This window comes from Mustela nivalis (genome assembly GCF_964662115.1).
Source record: "Mustela nivalis genome assembly, chromosome: 2".
Classification (NCBI taxonomy): domain Eukaryota; kingdom Metazoa; phylum Chordata; class Mammalia; order Carnivora; family Mustelidae; genus Mustela; species Mustela nivalis.
The window spans coordinates 105,751,461-105,774,100 of NC_139021.1; the positions used below are offsets into that span (position 1 = coordinate 105,751,461).

The following is a 22,640-nucleotide window of genomic DNA, read 5'->3' on the forward strand; positions in this document are numbered from 1 at the left end:
TTTAACTTTTTGAGGAGCCTCCATACTGTTTTCCACAGTGGGTGCCCAATTTACATTCCCACCAACAGTGCGCAATGGTTCCCTTTTCTCTACATTCTCGCCAACACTCATGTCTTGGGTTTTTTATTTCAGCTGTTCTGACAGGGGTGAGGTGCTATCTCATTGTAGTTTTGATTTGCATTTCCCTGATGATCAGTGATGTTGAGCATCCTTTCTTGTGTCTTTTGGCCATCTGGATGTTTGGAGAAGTGGCTGTTTATGTATTTTATCCATTTTTAACTGGATTATTTTTGAGAGTGTTGAGTTGTATAAGTTCTTTATATATTTTGGATAATAACCCTTTATCCGATAGGTGATTTGCAAATATCTTCTTCCATTCAGGAGGTTGCCGTTTCATTTCATTGATCATTTCCTTTGCTGTGCAGCTTTTTATTTTGAAGTAATGCCAATAGTTTATTCTTGCTTATTTGAATGAACTATACTCTATGAGTAGAGTATATTCCTCTATTGTTAGGCATTTAGCTTGTCCCTAATTTTGATCTTATAAAGCTCTGGTTTGGGGCGCCTGGGTGGCTCAATGGGTTAAAGCCTCTACCTTCAGCTCAGGTCATTATCCCAGGGTCCTGGGATCGAGCCCCGCATCAGGCTCTCTGCTTAGCAGGGAGCCTGCTTCCTCCTTTCTCTCTCTCTCTGCCTGCCTGCTTGTGATCTCTCTGTCAAATAAATAAATAAAATCTTAAAAAAAAAAAAAAACCAGAACTCTGGTTTATACATTTAGCATCAAGAATTCTTCTTGGTTCTCAACATTCAGCATCACAAAGAACACACATGACACATTCTACTCAAAGTTATGTAGAACGGGAACAGAGCTTGCTGGAAGGGCAAAAATGGGTACTCCTTGCAGTGGTCCACAGAAGTTCATGTGCAAAGAGATGAAATGCACATCGAGTTAAGCACAGGAACTGTCCTGGTTTAGAAGCCTTATGCCTCCCCAGGGAACCATAACTCTGACAACAGTTTCACTGGGACAAGTTTCAGGGTCCTTATAAAGGACATGTCCAGTTATAAGAGCACATGCTCAGAGAAGCTCAGAGCTATGGTTCCTATCCGTTATTTATAGTTCCCATAGCTTAGATGCCACTCAGCACAGCCCACGGTCAGGTTTACTATAAGTCATGTTGACTAGTTGTCAACATACTTGATGCGTCCTTTCATCAGGTTACCAGGTAAATGAAGGTCAAATTCTCATGCGGAAATAGGGAAAAGCTTTATAAACCCTTTACCCACAAACATTTTAAACATAAATCACTGTCCAGATATATGCTTATTTTCTTTAAAAAACAAAACAAAACTTAAAAATGGGAATATTGAGTCTAAGAGAATTAACAATTTAAAAATCCCTAATGCATACAGAGAAATTATTGACCAGAAAGGTAGACCGGATTAAAATGCTGCTGGTGGTACTATCAGGGTTGTACCTCCACCTGACTTTCCGGCATCACTTCTTTCACTTTCTACCTGAATGCCACTTTCCCTCTGGCCCCATGAGCCTCTTGACCATTTCACTCATTTCATCTTCTTTCACATCTCTTGCTTAGCCTTGTCCTCTAACTGGAATGTTCTATCATTTCTCTGCCTGGTCCTACCTGATTTCCCTTTAAGGGTATTCTAGAAATGTCATCTCTCAAAATGATCTCCAGACACTGCTTCCCCTCGACTTTTTCCTAAGTAGCATTCTTGACTCTGTCCTTCCCAAAGCTTTTTGTTCTGAAGGCTACTTTAATGCTTCTCGGGTTATCTTATTGCCTTATTGTTCATACTAGAATATGAACTCCTTATAGTTAGAATCTACATTTGTAATCCTCTAGCTCAGAGCACTTTGAATAGCCTATAATGGTCTTTTAAAAATGTTTGTTGAAGAGCATGGATTAGTTTAACAATCAAGATTTATTGAACAGTTCTTCTAGGGCGGGCACTCTTAAAAGTACTCCATACCTGGCATCTAGAACTGTCCCTGCACATAACAGATGGCCCGTGAACAAGCAGCACTGGTTGAATGAGTGACTGAATGCAGACAGAGCACTGAATTAAGACAAGTTCCCCATTCTCATGAAGAATGCATTTTAAAAAGGGGAGAGAGAGAATAAACCAACAAATAAGGAAACCAAGAAACAAGATGGAATAAGTGCTATGGAGAGAATTAAAAGGAAGATGATGTTATAAAATTCTGGGTGGCTACGCTAGCTTGTAGCCAAGGAGGGTTTTGCTGCCCAAGTGACAAGCTGGGTTATTTATGCCAAGAAGTCGCTGGCCATGGAAAGATGTGGAGAAGAGCGTCCAGGGGGAAGTAGAGCCTAGGGCTAGGACCTTTGATGGAAAGAGCCTGGCATGCTTCAGGTGATGACAAGAAACACACTGGGGTGTGCCAAAACAGAAAAACAGATGATTTTCAAAATATTTAATGGCTGCTCCATTATGAACATGGATGAATCATCACTCATTTCAACCGCTGTCTCCCTCTCCCTCCCGTCGTCCCACTTTCCAACTCTGCATGTGTCCTGGATCCAGAGCCCAGAAAGCTTTAGGGACACCCATCTCATCAGTACCATCCTTTTGTTCTCCTCCAACTCTGATCGGGTGAAGGAATACTCCCTATCTGTATTTATTGCATGGAACGTCGGGCAGATCATATTTTCGGTGGGTATACTGGAACTCCTCTAAGACTGAGTCTGAGACTATCAGCAGGTTGTTTGCAATAGCTGTAGTGTAGGGCCCTGATTCCCAAACTTTAATGCCCTGGGGAAATCCCCCAATTGTCCTGCTAAAATACAGGTTCTAATAGGGCATGGCCTGAGATTCTGCCTTTCCAGATGATTCGGGCACTTCTGGTCCATGGTCCCCACTTTTTGTAGAAGGGACAGAGCTCTGATTCTGAGTCTTGACCCCCTGTTAAAATCCACAAGGGAACTTTTCAATCTCTTGGCCACCCCCAGGCTGTTGGATCTAAACTTCTAGCATTAGAACTCAGGCAGATCTATTTTTTAAATTCCCCCCAGTAATTCTGCTCTTTGGTCCTGGTGTCACCCAGTCCCCTTGGTCACAGGCTAACTCCTGTAGTCATCAATGAGGCAGCAGGTGCACTTTCAGAAAACAGACCTCCTAGGAACGAAAACCTTACCCTGTCAAAGTCCAAACGGAAGTCTAAAGATAATTAAGGTTTCAGGTTTTTAAACTTTGTTTTTAGTAAGAGTGTGTTTGTGTTTCTTCCCTTAAGAACAGGCAGGACTTCGTTCTTGGTCTTCGGCTGTCCTAATTTAAAACCTCTGTTATTGATACTGGCCTCTCTTAAAAGAACTTTTCTTTTTCTGAAACCTTTTAGACAAACTAGGGCTATAAAGTGGGGGGGGGCAAGGAGGGACCTGGACACTGGCTTTTGCTGTATAGCCCAGTGGAATGAATTAATGGAGTCTGAGGTTTGGGGTAAATATGGTCACACCAGGTTGGCGTTCTCTCCGAACTGATGAAAAAAATTACACCCTTCTGGAGCCCACTGTAATTAACTCTCGGATAGCATTTCCATTATAAATCCCTGTTTTAAGAAGTTTGTTACTCAGCTGTAAAATTTTGCTCTAGGCTACAGCTTGGACATAGACAATTTCAGCTTGAAAGAAGCTTTAAAAATAAAAGGTTTTTTTTTTTTTTCTCTTTCATTGAGCAAGTGAAGTGTGGTTTTTAAAAGGAATGAAATACCCATAATTCTCAGACATTCTTTGCATCTTTCTCTATTTTTTCTCCAAGTGGTCTTGATTCCCAACAAATGAAGCCTAGTTATTCACATATTTTAAACCAATCGTTTAAACTACCAAATGTTTGAGGGACTCTTTGAATTAAGGAAATGCATTTTGAGGGTCACGACTCAATAAAAAGGACGGAAAATGTTCTTTCCCGTTTTTCAGATGTGCAGAGCTAGGGTGGAGCAGAACTCTGTTCTTTGAAGATCCTCAAGTCTGTTGTTCATTTTTCAAAGGGGAGTTCCACAAGAAGACAGCTGCATTGAACAACAGGAAGCGCATTCCCTATGTGAACGCTTTCACCGACAGTTTCTCCAGGGCTTTCGAAAACGTCTCTCTGTCCTACTGCATGTTAAAATCAACAGTGGTCAATTTCAGGATTAGAAAAAAATCTTGATTTCTGAGTCTTGGTGTCCAGGACTTCTTCTGAGGTCGCTCTCTCCCTGAATTCGGAAGGGAACCGGCACCTTTCTCTGGCTTATGGCGCTCCCCCAATGGCGTACTGAGCAGGGCAGTCTTGGATTTCTCACAGGACCTCACCTGTAGCCTCATTGGCCTTCTATCTGCTCACAGTGAGTTCCTTTTCCCCACCTCTTTCCTCTCCCTCTGACAAAGGATGCCACAGCCATCGCGTCTACCTCCTGCCCAGCTGTGGTGTAACAGGAACCCAGTTGCACACCCCAGGGCCCGGAGTGGCTCTGCCCTAGGACCCTGAGTCTGCACAACCTTACTAGGGGTCAGTCTTGGTCGGCCCAAGGCCCCACAGAACTTCATGCATCCAGACGGACCTTACATAGTGTGATGGTGGCAAGTTACCCTTTATAAATGTATGCTGTTAGTGTGAAAAATACTATTTCCTCTATGGGGTGCTCAGTCAGTTAAGCGCCCAACTCTTTTAAAGACTTTTTTTTTTTTTTAATTTGACAGAGTTTAAAAGTAGGCGGAGAAGCAGGCAGAGAGAGGGGAAGCAGGCTCCCTATTGAGCAGAGAGCCCGATGCAGGCTCCATCCATCCCAGGACCCTGGGATCATGACCCAAGCCGAAGGCAGAGGCTTTAACCCACTGAGCCACCCAGGTGCCCTAAGCATCCAATTCTTGATTTCGGCTCAAGGTGATGAGATCGTGAGATTGAGAGCCAGGTCAGGCTCTGTGCTGAGCCTGCTTAAGATTCTCTCTCTCTCCCTCTCCCCGTCCCCTCCTCCCCCACCTGCCCCACTTGCAAGCTCACTCTCTCTCTCTCTCAAAAAATAATAAGTAATAAATAAAAGTAGCATTTCCTTTGCAAGATGAGATAATATAAAATCATGGCCCATAAAGATTCTATAAACAACTACCAAGGTAAGAAAGAACAAAGATATGCATTGACTTCAAAAGCACACTTTGAGTTCTTGGTCAATGGTGCTAGGGAATTCAAGGTGTTCTGGCTGTTACCCTCAATCTGATTGGCCGTCTCCATTCTAACTGAAACAGTGACACCTCACATTTTTGTCCAGACATCACCTCTAGGGAATGCCGCCTGATCGTGGCCCACCCCCACTCTCCTCCCCTACCCCAGACAGTCTGGATCAAGGCTTCCTCCCTCTGGCTTCCTTCTTCTCTGTCCTCCCGCTGTACCTTCCCTTACCTGAAATGTAACTCCTCAGAATGTCTGCTCTGTCTGCTCTCCACCAGCCAGGTTGTGAGCTCTTTGGGGTCAGAGACTATATCTTATTCATTGTCAGAATCCTAGGCCATGGAGCCTTGCCCCAGTACAGGGCTCGATGAATATTTGTTGTATAAATCAGTACTAAAACGAATAAACCAACAATGTGGGAACATAGAGACTTGTGTCTAACCAACTCTTGAAGTCGTTTGCCAGTATCCAATATTACTTTCTGGTTTTATCCATGTTTTTGGGGGGAAAAAAGAGTCTGGTTTTGTTTGACGAGGCTCATTCCTAGCAGTGGCAGTAGAAATGAGAGTAGTAACAGGGAACATTTCCAGAGTGTTCAGTCACAAGGCACTCTTCAAAGTGCTTTTTTTTTTTTTTAAGATTTTATTTATTTATTTGACAGAGATCACAAATAGGCAGAGAGGCAGGCAGAGAGAGAGAGGGGGAAGGAGGCTTCCCATGGAGCAGAGAGCCCAAAGTGGGGCTTGATCCCAGGACCCTGAGATTGTGACCTGAGCCAAATGCAGAGGCCTTAACTCACTGAGCCACCCAGGTGCCCCCAAAATGCTTTATTTACAGAAGCCATAGTTGATGGATGAGGAGACCGAGCTATAGCCCCCATCACTACTGCTGGTGGTTTAAACCCAGCGATTTCCACCTGAACCACCTTTAGTCACTGTGGCCTGTGCATGAGATAAGCCCACTCGGCCGCCTTCCCTGTGTCGTGGTTGACTCTTTTCGCATCAGTGGAACCATGGCTCTTCTGCATTTAGCTTGGCAACCACCACACCCCCATGCAAAGTCCGTTTCTCTGATCTTCATTTCCTTATAATGTGCACATGTTTTCCTTTCAGCCCCTAGCTGTTAGTGTTTTATGACTCGGGGAGCTCGAGGAGGCAGCTGTATTGTTAATGTAAGTCATTACCAAGACGTTTCTGCTCTTTTCCACAACCTCATAATTTGTTAAAAGTTCTGGTTTGGGTTTTCCTCACGTCTTATTGCTGACAGTTTTAGCAGTGTATGCCAGCATTATCGGCTGTCTCCAGGGTACCAACTGAGACAGGAAGGTTTCTGTAATTGTCTGAGATCACTTGCCACTTTATATAGTACAACTTGCTCATGTAGGTTCACTCTGCTTCCCAGCGAATCTTCTGGCCCCAGTGGGCTATAAAATCATCTGATGCTGCTATAACTTTAAAGACAACAAAATATTAGCTCGGAATCATTTGCTTTGGTTAACTCACGTTTTAAGGCTGCCTCTGTATGCTGAGAAGGGGGAAAATGATAAGCCGGGATTCTTTTGTAAAATGAAAAAAAAAAAATGGATATTTTTCTCATCCTCACTTCTTTTCATTGCTAATGATAGCAGTTTTCAGTGCTATTCTTATAAGCTTTCTACTAGTTCTTTCCCATTTGAAGCATGGATATTAAAATTTTTTTTTTTGCAAACAGTGGATCATGGCCAGTTTCAAAAGCTGCTCTGACCCAGGTTTTGCTTGAGCTGATAGCAGTTTAAAAATGAGCACCAGTCAAAGGCCACACAGTTCGTTGGGGCCCAAACCGAGGCTGGACTCTGGCCCCCAGACACACAATTCAGTGTTTTTTTCCCCCATTGTTCCACACCCTCACAGTTTATTGGATTGACATAATGGTCCATACTGTGTCTTTGCAAGAGAAGTTAAAGAAAGAATTCACTTGCTAAAAGCCAATAATTTTGAGAGCTCCAAGTCCTCCTAGATTTAAGTTCCCAAAGAGTAACACACGCACAACCACAAGTGGCTTGCTAGGAGCCTAGCAGAAAAGCGACGTAAAACCCATCTTTCATTTTCTAGCCAAACACTAGCCTGACCTAAAGCTAAGCTAAAACAAAACAAAAGTGCATGTGACATATCTGAGCGCCCTGTGGGAGTTACTATAGACAGAACTGAAGAAGAGATAGTCATCATTCAACTCCCGGCAGGAGGCTTTCTGCAGCCTAGAGCGGAGGGAGGTAAAACTCCTATAAATATCAGCTGATACCGACTGTCTTTAAAGTGAAATTTGAGCAATCACAGTTTCAGAGACTGAGAATATTCTGCAAATAGTAATAAAGACCCCAAAACAAGGAATAATGGGCAGAGTAGGTTAAGGACCCATGTCAGACTCAGAAGGAGGTCAGCAGAGGCTGGGAGAAGAGAAATCTAGATCAAGCCAGAACAGAAACAGCTCCCCAAGCCACAATGGGCAACAGCTCTGTGTAGCCCCTCAGGGAGGAAGGGATGGTGGCTGTCATCAAAATTCTACCCCTGGTTATATAATGATTGTGTTAATATAGAATAAAATATGTGTGGTTCTTTTCTCAATGGCATCTCTGTCACCCTTGTTGTATTCCTTTATTATTTCCACGAGGTCCTCAGTTAGGAGGCCCCTCTATGAATAGAGATACCCACCCACCTGCCGTTTGGAGTCATTTCTGGGGAGGAAAGTGGCTTATCCTTGTCAAAAGAAGCTTCAACCAGCTTCCTTTCTAGCTGGGCCTGCGACATGTTCTCCTGGCCTAGGAGACTTTCCCCAGCCAAGCTTCTCTTTCCTTTGTTCACTCACTCATTCATTCGTTCATTCCTTCAAGAAACATTTATTGAGCACTTACTATGTTGCAGGCACCGTGTTAGCTTCTGGATATAGAGCAACAGCAAAATGAACACAGCCCCCGCCTTATTGTTCTTACAGCTCAGCTCTGCACGGGAAGACAGACAAGAAACAGGTAAGTCGATAAATGTACAATTACATCTGTAGAAAAGGGTCCTGAATGTGGGGGGAGAAAAGAGGAAAATCATGATGTTCTCCAATGGGGAAGAACAAGAGACATTCCACCGAGGAGATCATCTAGGAGCCTCTGCCTGGGGAGATGGTAATTAAATCATTTTGGTCTGTATGCACCTTGTCTCGTCAATATATCATAAACACCCTGGAGACAGGGATTTCTGCATTTGGCAAAGTTAACACACACAAATAGGTGCTCATTAAATTCACTGATAAGGCGGCTGCCTCTTTGTCTTCCAGAAAGGGTCGGTCTAACTCTGGGTTTTGACCTCATCTTCTGCTCAACTATTAGGTACCTAGGGCCTTATGGATGGTGTGTGTCTTTGCGGTTCCCAGCAGGCTAGAGGACGCTGAGGAATGATCTTGGGAAAGGCTACCTTCCATATGCTGGCCTTGGCTGTTGACACAGGCATCCTGGGAGGGTTTGTCCTGTCTGGACAGTTGTCTGTAGCTTTAGTGTTGCTCTGTCCACTCTCTTAAAAAAAAAAAAAAAAAAGGTACCACAGTCAGAGTTATTATTAAAAGGGAAAAATCAAACAGTAATAACACTCCAGAGACACCAGAAGTATTATGAAAAGGAAGTGTTTAAGTAGAAAATACTGAGCTTTGGAAACAAAACGGCAGGCATCCGAACTTACTTACATAGGAAGCCCCGGGAAGGGATATGAGGGACGGTGGGGAGGTCTTTTGCCACTGAGTCAAGTCCCCAGCATTTGCTCTGGGATTTGAAACTTTCCATGGTCTTACATTCCATCAGCTGCTTTGAGTTACGTTTAAAGAAACACATTTTTAGTGAGAAATTTTTGACAGAGAACGGGGAGCAGATGTAATGCTTTGGAATAATTACTTCCTTTGTTGACAGCTTTTTTTTTTTCCACAACACCCACTTGCAATTAAATACAACAGTAATTAAAATCTCTAAATTCACTCAGAATGACTGTCCCATCGGTCACCTCCAGAAAGCCTTCAAATGTCATTGTGAAAAGAATGTCTTCTCAGAGATGCCGGGTGCTAAGACAGAGGGTTTGCATTTTTCTAATTTGTAGTCAGAAATTGATAATATGCAGGAATTGTTTCACTGATTTGAAAATCATTGCCGTGAATTAAAAATCCAAGGCTAGAGACCATAGGATAGCTTAAACTCTCTTAGGAAAAAAAAAGGGGGGAGACCGGGTTGGTTTTGTTGTTTTTTGGTTTGGGGAGGCGGGGGTGTTTGGGGTTTTTTTGTTTTTGTTTTTGTTTAACATTTTCATATAAATTACAAGCACATCCAAGGATTTAGTGACATACATGTTAGCGACATAGACCATTCCCCCAGTGCAGACATGAAACATTCGGTCTAATTTAGCCATGATCTCGGTGTCTTTTTGAGCCTACCCCTGAGACAGAGTATGTTTACATCTGTTGGTAAACCTGTCAGTTGAGTCTCTGCAGGTTTTTAAAGTGATTCAAGAAGGGCCTCTCCTCCCGCATCATGTTCACTCCAGTCCTTACAAAGCCGAGCCCTTCCCCAGGGCCTCTGATACATCCCTCTCCTATTCCTGTAACTCTGATGCCCACTTTGCCCGCCCACAGAGCACGGCAGGATTGAGCCTCAGTTTACCTTCTTGTCCTTAGTTCTCCATCTAGATAGCATGCTGACCCTCCCCGCACCCTCTGCCGTGCTTCTTTCTCCACAGGGAATGCCTTTCTTCTTGGGCGTGCCCCTCTAATTTCTCTCCACCCTTGAGCCCCAATCTGAGAAGAGCTGCTCCGTGAAATGGGTCCTAAGGTCAGCACGCGGGGTGCGGGGGGAGCCTGTGTGGGAATCCTAGGGCATACGGAAAGTTCTCCATGCTGACTCAAATTACATTCAGGCCCTCTTTTCTCCTCGGAGCCACAATCGGAAATCTTCTCCTGATATGCCCATCTCCTACAATTAATTCTCACCTTTTTAAAAAATTAATTTATTTATTTTCAGCATAACAGTATTCATTATTTTTGCACCACACCCAGTGCTCCACGCAATCCGTGCCCTCTATAATACCCACCACTTGATACCCCAACCTCCCACCCCCCGCCCCTTCAAAACCCCCAGATTGTTTTTCAGAGTCCATAGTCTCTCAGTGTTCACCTCCCCTTCCAATTTACCCCAACTCCCTTCTCCTATCTCCCCATGTCCTCCATGCTATTTGTTATGCTCCACAAATAAGTGAAATTGACTCTCTTTGTCAATTGTCAATCTCTCAAGTGATAATTGACTCTCTCTGCTTGACTTATTTCACTCAGCATAATCTCTTTGAGCCCTTCAACAGATGAATGGATAAGGAAAATGTGGTCCATATACACTGTGGAGTATGATGCCTCCATCAGCAAGGATGAATACCCAACTTTTGTAGCAACATGGACAGGACTCAAAGAGATTATGCTGAGTGAAATAATTCTCACCTTTTGTTCTTTTGCTGTTTTATTTCCAAGGAATGGGACTGAGAATTGGGGGACTGTCCTGGCCAGTTTGGGGGGTACAAGTAGGACGGAAGGAGACTGGCTCCCCAGCACTGTTGGTAGATAATCATTCGCAACTTGAGAACATTCAATGAGCCCTCCTTGCAGGGATAGAAGATCTCCAGCCTCGTGGACATGAGTGTGAAGAGCGAGCTCTCAGTCCTGCTGGTGACCTTCAAATCCTCAAGCTCCAGACATTCCTAGCCATGCTTTGAACCTGTGGGATTCCTGTGAGGTGGAAGAATTAGGAAAAACAGGATGAGGGGAAAGACAGAGTTTCACGGTTCCACTCCTACAAAAGGAGGTTCTCTTATGCTCAGGGTCTAGGGCTGGGTCTTCTGGCTGCGAGAACATGCAAGCTAACATACACAGGTCAGTCGTTTGAGAATCCATAGGACTATCACAGAAATCCAAGAACAAGAAGGAAAAGCACACCTGGGTGCCTCCCAAGAACCACAGCCTGGAAACTTCTAGAACCTAGGCCATTATTTACTTAGACTCACCCACATTACTCAGCACACCTGTTCCTTCCTTCTTGTCCTCTGCTGTCTGTCCTGTTCCCTCACAGTCTTTCCTCCCTCATGATGTTCACCTGCCCTTGGCTTTTTAAGTCCTCTCTTGCTTCTCACCTGATCCCCTTGCCCTCCTCTCTTGGTCTCACTTGACCTGGGATCTTCATGTCCATTTCCTGACTGGCTGGACCTCTCAGCCCCCATTCTACCTTGCTGAAAGAGCAGTGTGATCTACCCAAAAACACTGTGCACGGTCCCTGAGCAGCCTAATCAAGGCTCCCACCCGGCCTGTTCTGTGTTAGTGTGAGGGGGCGGTCTTCGTAGCAATCAGTCACGTGGTAGGTGTGACCACTCATGAGGAGAAGTTTTTCCTTCTAGCAGGGCAGAGATTAGAGCCCACCAGGAGCCCTCCAGGGTCCAATGCGAAAGATGCTGGAGGGGGTGAGGGTGGCAGAGCTCCCAGTTCTCCCCTCACCACGTCTGTTTGGGGTAGCGAGCACACTGGGAAGTCTCTTCCACAGTTTGATAACCTAGCCTACTGGGCTCCTCACTAGGACCTTAAAATGTTTTAAGCTATTGCCTTACTTTACAGTTAAATATTAAGACAGGATTTAGGATCACACACTCATGGAAAGATGGCTCAACTTCCATGACTGCTGAATTCTTTCTTTAAAAAAAAGGAGAGTCTCCCTCCCATATAACTCATTGGGGTCTACTCTGTGGGAAAGGTCCAGGAAATAATTGTGAACACCTGAGATAATTGGCCACCTTTGCCAACTACCGCTCATAAGAGAAGGATTTGCCCATCGCTGTTGGAACTCCTGAGGCTTAGTCCTAAGGTTTAGGATTAAGGGCAGTTGTCAGATATGAACTAGTGCAGAATCAAAGCCCCTACTCAGAAAAGGGGGAGAAGGCGAGAAGCAACAGTAGAAGGTCCTCGTTACCTCGGCCCCTGCCTCCCTTCCGGGCATGTTGAGCTGATGAGGAGAAAACATGCCATGTCTACACCTGGTTATGTGGTTGGTGAAGAGCCAGAGAGATAGCTTCTATCCTGTTCCCCAGGTGGCTCTGTCTTGTTCCATGGCTGCAACAGGGCCCTGAGGTCCTGGCCTGGAAGCTGCCTGATCAGACTCCTGTTCTCTGTGGGGCGGGCTTCTGCTCTCAGAGGGTAATGAGAACTTGTTGTGACTGGGAAAAAAACACAACAACGACAACTAGAAAATCAGACCGCAGTCTATCCATCTTGCCCTCCTCATGGGCGGGGGATGTCCTGTCACTTGTCACTCAGGGTCTTGTTTTCATCCTACTCTGCAGTGACAGTTGGACACAAAGCAAGAAGACCAGGGTAACAGATGACCTCTCTCCATTAGGAAATGTATTTATTTGATTAAGTTAAATGGGGAGAAACTCACTTCTGCATGAAGGTCAAAAGGAATTGGATAAAAATACGATATCAACACTTTTTTTTTACTTGTTCAGTAACCTAGAAAGAGAGAGAACAAAGAGATAGAACCCAAACAAGATAAAGAATGCCTATGTACAGCCAGCAGCTAATATGATATACATGGTGAAAAAAATGAGTCCCACTAACACCAAAAATAAGATAAAGATGTCCTCTCTTACCATGTCTAACGCAATCTGGAATTTCTAGTCAATGAAAAAAGACAACAAAAAGAAAAGCGAGAGGGAGCTTTGGGGAAGGAGCTAAAATTGTGGTCTGTATCTAATATCGCTATTGAACTAAAAAAAAAAAAAACAAAGCAATTAATAAAAATTATCAGTCCAAAAAAGAGACTGGAATAGGACAGAAAGATCTAAAATAGACATAATTTTTTTTTCGTTAAGTACAGCAGGAGTGGTATTGAAATTGGATCAAGGTGATAGACCAAACGCAGATGACTGCCAGATTTTTAGGACAACAGGGATAAACCCAACAAGCACAAGAAACTAGGAGAAAGAAACATACACCAGAGAAAAACTCTATGAAGAGTAAAAGAGAACGCAAGACCCTCCACACAGATTGGAGAAATACGAAGACTGGGAGGGGGGCCTTGGCTCCATCAATACGTGATTATACGTGATTAATAGTTCACAAGCAGTGTTAACATTTCCTAGGCCGTTTTGTATATTCCTGTGTAAATGTACATACATATACATGAATATTTATGTATTCTATTATTGAGTTATTGGAGTCATGCTCCTACTAAGGTTTAGAGTTTGCAGTCAGGGAAGCTGAGGGGAGACCTTCAAGGTCACCAGGGATAAGGACTGGGTAATATCCACGGGGTTTGGCAAAGAAGGAATTAAGCTGGTAGGCTTGTGTGGAACAGCTCTGGAGGGCTCGCTGGAGAAGAGTCCTGGCTCCCCACATGGGAGATGAGGGAGAACAGAGCATGCTGTAGCTAGAGGAGGGGCTGCGTGGCACGAGCGACTTGACTTGTAAGCTGGGAAAAGCTTGAATGTGTTATGTAGATGGTGCCCATGCGTGTCAATATCTGGAAGAACGAGGAGAGTCACTAAGAGCTCAGTGGTCGGGGACAAGTCGAGGCAGAGCCAGAAAGTTCTTTGAACGTGCCAAAGCAAATGGGGAAGGAATCCTGGAGGGAATTGCCTTAGACACCACCAAAATGACTTCAGCAACACGTTCTCCTGCCTTCTCACTAACAAGAAACAGTGGCACACAGCACTTAGTAACTTCCATGAGCGATGGCAGGAGATGGCCTCCAGTTCTTGATCCGTCTTAGGATCCCTCCTGCTTAAGCCTGGGGCTTCCTTCCAAACCACAGAAAAGACAACCAGAAGTGGTGGGACCATCCTCAAATCTGAAAACCATCATGGCCCTAGCTGAGACCTCCATTTTCTTCACACCAACTGTGTACGCTTAGGATAGCTAAGATCCAAACACACAATGACTCAACATAATAAATGTTTATTTCTGACTCGCATAACAGTCCAGGTTGCGATTCCGGAGAGTAGGGAGGCCTATGTTCATGGCAGCACCAGGATCTTTCAGACTTGGTTTCCAAGGTCTCAACTCAGTTGGCCGGTAGGAAGAAAAGCATAAAGCCTAGCACAGGAGAGGTCTCAAAGGCCCTTGCCAGGATGCAGCACAACTCCCTTCTGCACACATGGCGTAGACTGGCATAAGGGCACATGGCCACACCTAGCAGCAAGAAAGATAGAGAACTGTCATCTAGCTGTGTATCCCGGCAGAAGACGTACATTTGGGAAAACAGCTGGTGTTCTCCGCTAAACATCTTTTCTTTGCCCCCCCTCACTCTGCTGCCAGAGTGGTCCAACATGGAACTTGGGTAACATCTGGTGAGTGCGTGAGTAGGCGAGAGAATGGCATCTGTAATTCTCCTCAAAGCTCCCCAACGTCTCCCCATCAGCTACAAGGCAAAGACTGTAACTTCCTGTCATTGCCTCAAGGCCCTTTATGCTCTGCCCCTGATTTCCTTCTTAGCTTCATTTCACAATTTCCCTCTGCTCACACGAGCCTTCGGCCAGACTGCGCCATTTGCCATCACCCGACTTTGCCATGTTCTCTCATATGCGATGTCTTTACCCACTTCTCATCTCACTTTTCCACCCACAGAACGCCCACGTGTCCCTCAAGCCTCAGTTCAAGAGTAGCTTCCTCTTGGAAGCCCTCACAAATGCCCAACTTCCACGTCCACCCAGGCAGAGGTAGAGGTGGGCTCCCCCTTCAGTCCCTTGGCATCTGGACCCACCTCCAGTCCACCGCTGCCAGGTGATCTCGTGATTCCGTGCTGGGATACGTGTCTCTCCCCCAGGAACAAAGCTGGCTCACAGGGAAAGCAGTGGCTGTTCTATCTACTCTCTTCCTATCAGCAATGGGGCAGCTACCAGTCAGCCATCTTTAGCTTTCTCCGTTTCAGATTCCACTAGCAGCCAAAAATAAGCATCAGCGTACAGAGAAAATATCAGAGAAGTAAATAAGAAGTTCCCTGCTCCTGTTGGGTAAAGAGCACCACTGGCATCCAATGGGGCTTGCCTCATCTTCCTTCATCATTTGCACTGAAATCACCAAATCCTATCCATTCCACGTTCTTGATGTCGCTGGGTCCCCCTCCTCTCTGTGTGCTCCACCCTGGCAAGTCCTGCCCTTCCCCCTCACTCTCTCCTTCTCCTAACTGACCTCCCTCTCCTCAGGCTCCCCCTTCCACCATATTTGCACCGGTATGGATCCAGGAGGGGACTTCTAGGGGCACTCTCTCCATCCTAGCTGGGGCCAGCTCCTCTCCCTAAGCGCTAGGAGGTCCCAAACTCTTCCCAGCTTCATCCCCTGCACACCTGCCCTCCACCGATGCTCGAACCCCAAATTGCTGTCTATCATTCCTTGACTCTAATAGAAACGTTGAGCCCTCCAAGTCTGGCCCTCTCTTTGGAAGCACCCTTCTGCCCCAGTCCCCACCCTGTCCTTTCCTACCACAGAACTCTTCATTAGGAACTGATGCAGAAAAGATCTTCTTCAGAATCCATTGCAGCACACAGAGGTCCACACAGAGCTATTGAGTTCTACCCTCAGTTAAGCCATGTAGAGAAAAAGGGGAGCCCTGCCCCTAGAGGTATGGGTGGCTCCCACATGTGGGTGATTCCAGGAAACTTTTCAAGACGGCCAAGAAAGAAGTGTCTTGCGGAGGCGCCTTGACAGAAACAGGCAGGAAATTCTCCCAACCTGACCCTGACCCCTGGCCTTCACTCAAAATCAACCAGTATTCCATTAAAAAGTTGCAGCCACAGAATAGGGCATTCTTTCCTTGTGATTCACATTACCCAGAAGTCTCTGGTTTCCCGGAATTTGTGTTAAATAGTAGCTTTCAAAGATGATAATATTTGCCAACAATCCTGGGGCACCACTTTACATTTTCCTAAAACAAAAAGGGGATTATTTTGTCCGTATTTCTCCTTTCTACAGGCTTTGGCCCTATAGTCGCTCTTGCCCCCTCTGGCATTAAGTAGCAATGCTGTCCCATTAAATTATGAGAATCACGCTTTGTCCTGAAACATCGGTTGTCAATTAAGGTTGACAAACAAGCTTCCTGACATTCTCAGGAACATCTTGCCCAGCATGTGGTTACTCATTTCTCACTCCTTTTGTGAAACACTGGTCCCGGACAAGCAGGCAGAAATAAACCCAGGAACGTTTGGGGTTTTTACCAGCTTCCCAGCCCCACCTTCTCAATTCTCCGCGCCTGCATTGCCCTTCCCAGTAATGGGCTTGGACGATCGGGAGAAGAAAAATGAGGCTGTGATCATTGTTGATCGAATAAAATCAAATAATTCTCTGTGAACGGTTTGTTATTTTTCTCCTCTGGCTTTTCCCAGCCTCCCTCGTAATGCAGGAGGGAGGGGTTTGTTAGCTGTCTCCCTCCCGCCTGCGGATCCATGATCCAGATTTTGGCTTCCGTGTAAGGTGCCGTGTGTCAGCTCTGTGAAGGTAGACACAAGTACTCTGTGCCCCTCTGCCTGTTGTGTTTCATGCTCCACATGTACAGACCGAATTAATTCCTCAAGATCCAGCCCCATTTCTTTCCTAACCAACCCCAGGTTCACTTGTGCCTGATACTATGTACATACGTATATATATATATGTACTTATACATGCATACAGATATGTTTATCCACATGTGTTCACAGACTTTCTTTGGATAATTCAATATACCAAGCATCCAAAGTAAGTAGCCTTATCCCTATTTTATAGATGAGAAAACTGAGCATCAGAGACATCTCAGTAATCAGGTTACTAGTCTGAGGTAACCTAGTAACCTAGTAACCTCAGTAATCAGGTTGCTAGGTCTGAGGGGCAGACCCTGCCCTCACATTCAAGAACGTCTAATGCTACAGAGATCTTTTTACTATGCCGCCCTGTCTCTTACCACTCCCAGAGGACGGAAGTCTTCTTCACTTCCCCAAACCAGCAGCAGCATCACATAGTCCTTCCAAGGTTATGTTTATTTTAATATCCATATTCCTTTGAGATTATTTCTGTTTCTGTTCTTTACCTTGTGGAATGCTGTGCTTGGGAAAACCTTCTGCCTACGATGGGCGCTGGCACCCTTCGCAGCCTTTTCCATATAGAACGTTTTGGCTTGGATTTCTCTCAATTCTTACACTTTAGTAAAGTTTCCCAAGCCCCACCGAAGGTTTTGTTGTCTGTACGCACGTCTCCTCTGTCTTCCTGGCTACCCCTCTCTTAGGACGGACCATCTCTTTACTAATAATATTTCATGTGAGTATCAGCTGGCTAGCTTCCCCCCTTTGCTTTTTTAATTATCCAAGTAATACAACTTCACTGTAGAAAGGATAGAAATTTCATATAAATAAAAGGAAAATGTTTAATAATTAAAAATATCACCCCCCAGATGGGTCTGAGGGAGGACACGAGTTGTGATGAGCACTGGGTGCGGTAGGTAAGTGATGAACCACTCAATTCTACTCCTGAAACCTGCACTGCACTGTATGTTAACTAACTAGAATTTAAATAAAAATAATTTTAAAAACTGGAATGCCCCCCCAAAAAGAAATCCCACCACCCAGAGAAAATACTTTTCCTACTGCTGTCTCCATCTTGCATTATTTTTACCCAGAAAAATATATTTGTATACATGCATGCAGAATTTTAAAAATAAAATTATATTATACACATGAGATATTTTTAACTAAAGATTTGTCATTTAGTGTTCCAGGAACTTTAAAAAAAGAAGACTTTTTTTTTAATAAAGAATAAAATTTGTGGGACGCCTGGGTGGCTCAGTTGGTTAAGCAGCTGCCTTCGGCTCAGGTCATGATCCCAGCGTCCTGGGATCGAGTCCCACATCGGGCTCCTTGCTCCGCAGGGAGCCTGCTTCTCCCTCTGACTCTTCCTTCCACTCTGTCTGCCTGTGCTCGCTCTCATTCACTCTCTCTCTGACAAATAAATAAATAAAAAAAAAAATCTTAAAAAAAAAAAAAAAAAAGAATAAAATTTGTTACATATTTTTAAGTATTATTTCTATTACTCAATTTATCTATAATTACAGATACTTTTGTCTCTCTGATTAGGTAAAAACTCAAAGGAATTATGCTAAGGTTTCTTTCCACTGTTGTTTTGATTCTTCTGTTCACAGATTACAAGTAGAGTTTGTAGTATATATTTTGTTGTCCAGTGCATATACTTTTATTATAGTAATTTTACTGAGGCTTGTGTATGTCAGCAAAAAGACTGCAATCCTTCCTCCCATTGCTGATTTTTACACGAGTATATAACTTTTTATGTTAAAACTGGCATATATTTATTGAGTACCTACTGTGCACAGACCCCTGCCCACCCAAAGCTCATGTTCCCATCACTAGTAGGACTCTGCTCGGCAAAGTGTAAGTAAGTAATTCCGTAAGCCTGAATTCAAGAAAGTCACCAAGCTGTTTCCAGGTGCTGTTAATCTTGTCATGAATTCATGCACGGGCGTATCTGGACCTTTCTTGAGTTCAGAAGCAGCCTTGCTCCCTTTTCTCTCTCCCTGTCAGGACCGCCATTGATCCACGTTGCACCTTTCTTTTTTGTCTACCCGTTGCAGGTCCTGGATGTTCCTTCCAGTTCTCTGTTCTCGTTGTCATTTTCCTCTGTGTTCTCAGAGCGCCTTACACTCGCCTTTCACTGAACTGACCTTATTCTCTGCAGCGGCGACATTGCTCCTTGTTGCTTCCAATGCTGTTGCAGTTTCTGCCACGGTCCTACCATCCCCTTGCATTTCCCTTTCTCTCCCATTTTGTTGTCTTACCATAACATCTTTTAGCTCTTCTGTAAGAATTTATGATTTCTCCCAGTGCCCTGAGCACCTTAAGCGAATGCTCCCTGGGATTTCCCTCTTTCCTGAAATGCTTTCATCCCCTGGTTTCAAAAGCTATGGCGATCCTCTAATTCTCTCTGCGGCAGAGTTTTTTCATCTATCTCATTTCTGTCTTGTTCTATTGATGTTTGCTTATTTTTTAAGTCATTCACTTAATTGGAAAATATATTAGTAGAAGATCTCCACATGTCAGGCACCAGAAGGAAAATGGTGAAAGGGGAAAAAAAAAATCCTAGGAGTGGCTGCCAGTCCCATTCCCTGCTGTGAATGAGACTATAAACAAGCAAGAAACCAAATATCCAGTATGAACTGGGGCAAGCTATTAAAGAAAAGGAAGGGAGTCCTTCAAGAGAGAATACCAAAGGGGGAGGAGTCTGCCTTTCACTGGGTGATGCGCTAGACCTCCTGGGAAGTGACAGTTAAGATGAGACTTGGAAGATGAAAATGAGCAATCCAGATAAAGAAAGGATAGGTGTGAACTAGGCAGGTATGAAGCACAGCAGGTGCAAATGCCCTGAGGCTGGGAACGCTCTTGCTCTTCTCTGTGCTAATCACTCTACACGATCTAAAGTGAAAGAGATGGACAAAACCAGGTCACTCCCAGGCTTGGATGTTCTCGGAGATGCTATAAGAAGTTACTAAGATGTTCAAGGAAAGGAGTGCATGGTCTGACTGAGACTTTAGATCTACCGTGGCTGCTCCTGGGAAGCACAAGGTGGAAAACAAGTCTGTTAGGATGCAAAGTCAGTGATCCGAATGAGAAGTCACAGTAGTTCAGATATTGGCAAAAGGATTCAAGATGTATTTTTGGAATTGGAATTTTGGATTAAGTGAACTGGATCAAATGTGGCATAGAGGGTTTCATTAAATAAGAGGAAGAAATTGCTAGGCTTTAGGTTCAAGCAATGGAGTGGATAATGCCACGCTCTCAGCAGAGAAACAGGTTTAAGGGTGAGAATCAGGAGTCAGGTTTGGGACACAATTGTGATGCCATTTGAAAAATAGACAAGCTTGGGACTTTGAAGGGAAATCTTGGATAGAAATATAAATTTGGGAGTCCTCGGGTTACGGAAGGTGTCTCACATCACGTGAATGGATGAGGGCACCATGGGTAAAAGCACAGAAAGAGAGATGAGTAGATCCACCTGGAGAGCTGACTTGTGTTCTCAAAACCATTCCAAAAGAAGTCTACAGAAGACTGGAAAGAACTGAGGCCAGAGTCTGCCCCCGGGTCCCACTGCACTGGGCTAATTTGTCTTTGTTGGTTGACTTCCATATTTCATTCTCTGTTGTAGGAAGGCAATTCTCCACATCAGTTTGCTGTTGGCTTGGTAACCACTCTTGATACATCCGCTCACATGAAACAGCCCTCCATCCTCTAGAGAAGAAAGTAGACGTTAATACCACTCTGTTTGGGAAAGTCCTTATCTGCCTCCATGTGAAACCCTGAGTTACTGAGAAGATGGATCAGAGAAAATCCCCAATTTGCTTTTCATTACCGTAAGCCATGTGTCATGTTCTTATTTTAGCCACCTATCCCATCCTCATTCTCAACTTTGATCACTTTAACTTAGGGGGTGCTGATAGGGCTTTAGGATTTCCTTCTCTCTCTGTCACTTCGTCTGGTCCCACTGCTCTGTACTTAATAGAAATTCTTTGAATTTTGAAATTCTTTGAAATGTGGTTGGCATCATTCCCTGGTTTCAAAACAAATTAGTTGGGGGTATTTTGTTTTTATTTCTTTAATGTCTCTTGGCCATTTCCAATTCTGAGAAGAGCTTCAGAAATGTATACATAAGTTACCATCTTTGCCAAAAGTTCTGAGGCAGCTGGCATGATTTCTTGATTCCCCTACATGTACTTAATTCATATCTAAATATTCTCAGAAAACGTGTTAAAAATAGACCTTTTCAAATTCACAACACAACAAGGACTTGTGTTGTAATGTATACTGTTCATTCAATAACATATTGTTAACAAGAGAGTTTAAGATTCTAATGCAAATGAAAAGTGGTATATCCAAACAATGGAATAGTATTCAGCCACAGAAAGGGGTGAGATATCACATGGATGAAACTTGCAAATGTCACACTAAGTGAAAGAAGCCAGTCACACACACACACACACACACACAAACATATTACATGGTTTTGTTAATACGAAATGTCCGCTGTACACATCTATTGAGACCCAGAGTAGATCAGCAGTTACCAGATTTGTGTTGCATTTGCTTGAATTTCAGTGTACCTCTAATACTCTTACATGCTTTTCCCAAGATTCTCCAGCATCTGTGTCACCTACCTCCTGATAACTTTTTGCCTGCACTCCAAAAACACTGGTTCCACTCCTCCTGGAGACCTGAGGCCTCCCTGAGGACTCGACGTTTCTGTTTCAGTCTGGACTGGTTTTCCTCTAGGCCTGCTCTGTTGTTCTATTTTTAGGACTTCCTTTTGCTGTTCTCCCTCCCCTTGCCCAGATCCCATGTCTTCCTCTTTCTTGGTTTACTTCCACATTTTCCCAGGACACGTTCTCCCATACCTTGCCAGGAAAGGTTGCATAGGTGATAAAAATTCGGAATCCCTAAATATCTGAACATCTGTCTATTCTTACCTTTGACTTGATTGATGATTGCGTGAGGTCTGGAGTAGTTCTAAATCGGTGTATTATTCTACAGGTGATTCTTGAACGTGCCTTTGTAACTGAATTAATATGATAAGTACTAGAAATAGAAAAGTGAGTGAGTGAGATGAGGAAGTCAAAACAAGGGTAGATTCTTCTTTTTTAACTTGATTTTTAAAAAGAGAGAAAAGGGGGATGGGGAATGGGCAAAATGGGTGAAGGGAGGTGGGAGACACAGCTTCTAGTCATGGAATGAGTAAGTCATGGGAATATGAGGCAGAGCGTAGGGAATATAGCCAATGATATTGTAATAGCATTCCGTGGTGACAGATGGTAGTGACATGTGTGGTGAGCATAGCATCAGTATAGAGACGTCAAATCACTATGTTGTGTACTTGAAAGTAATGTCACAGTGTGTCAACTCTACGTCAACAAAAAATAGATTTAAAGAAATAAAAAATTAATACAAAATAAAGAGAGTGCTATGTAAGTAGAATGCAAGATAAAGGTTTTCTTTTTCTCCTTTTACTAAAAAAAAAAAAAAAAAAAAGAGGGGGAAGAAAAGGATATCTAATAGGCTCTAAGAAATGACCCAAAGGAGATTAAAATGTCAAAAATGAGATGAAAAAGAGATAATTCAAGAAGACATGACCTAGGTCCCAAGAAAGGGAGGACAAGGAGCACAGTAAAAAAGCTGGCCTTACACAAGAGGAAGAGGGTTTTTCCTTTTGCATCACAGGGAAGCAGATTGAAAGAGGGAGAGTGTGGGGCGCCTGGGTGGCTCAGTGGGTTAAGCCGCTGCCTTCGGCTCAGGTCATGATCTCAGGGTCCTGGGATCGAGTCCCGCATCGGGCTCTCTGCTCAGCAGGGAGCCTGCTTCCTCCTCTCTCTCTCTCTGCCTGCCTCTCTGCCTACTTGTGATCTCTCT

General features: G+C 44.1%; 1 long non-coding RNA gene across 5 annotated transcripts in view; it reads left to right on the forward strand.

Moving 5' to 3' along the window:
• LOC309859774 overlaps positions 1-21,825 on the forward strand; it is a 296,536-nt gene extending 274,711 nt beyond the window's left edge. For 3 of the 5 annotated variants that reach the window (XR_014308889.1, XR_014308890.1, XR_014308891.1), the window contains exons 2-3: positions 8,082-8,185; positions 20,389-21,028. This is a non-coding gene — a long non-coding RNA (uncharacterized lncRNA). Of the gene's footprint in view, positions 1-6,295; positions 6,356-8,081; positions 8,186-20,388; positions 21,029-21,767 lie in introns of those variants that run through there. The other 2 variants (XR_014308888.1, XR_014308892.1) reach the window with 2 other exon arrangements.
• The last annotated feature ends 815 nt before the right edge of the window (positions 21,826-22,640 follow it).